This window comes from Pecten maximus, chromosome 11 (assembly GCF_902652985.1).
Source record: "Pecten maximus chromosome 11, xPecMax1.1, whole genome shotgun sequence".
Taxonomy (NCBI): Eukaryota; Metazoa; Mollusca; class Bivalvia; order Pectinida; family Pectinidae; genus Pecten; species Pecten maximus.
In genome coordinates this window covers 15,346,670-15,347,282 of record NC_047025.1, presented here as the reverse complement: position 1 = coordinate 15,347,282, position 613 = coordinate 15,346,670, and positions in this window count along the sequence as shown.

Here is a 613-nt window from a genome sequence, read left to right as displayed (position 1 = left end):
TAAATTTATTATTCCTTTTTATCAAACTACAAAAATAGTCTACATTGATATGGATATAAACAAAAACACAGCTGAATGAGGATTTAAAAAAAAAATATTATTCCTTTTTATCAAACTACAAAAATATTCTACATTGATATGGATATATACAATAAGATCATGCTTCATTCAGATCAAGCATAATGTTATCTTATATGGATTTAATGAAGGAGCATCTTTGATCCGCACCTGAAATGAAGATGTCAACGACACATAATAATATCATCGCAGAAAAAGACGAAGATATCACTTGACTTCGATTTACATAATTATGGAATCAGGATGACCGGATAATTGATAACGTTTAAGACACCTGTTTTGCTTTTCGAAAAGGGTACTGAAAATTTAAATGAAAATAAAAACGATTCTATTCGAAATAACTTATACAAATCATATCCAAAGAGAAAAATATTCTATGAATTTACTACTGACAATGATACAGGTATGTTTTTATTATTTTTCTATCCTCTTTTCCTTTCTGTTAATTACTTTCCTCCTGATTGTGGTTCATGTTATGTAACTTATACATATAACACAAAGCTAAATCGAAGTCAAGAGCCTTGTTGTTGTCGCT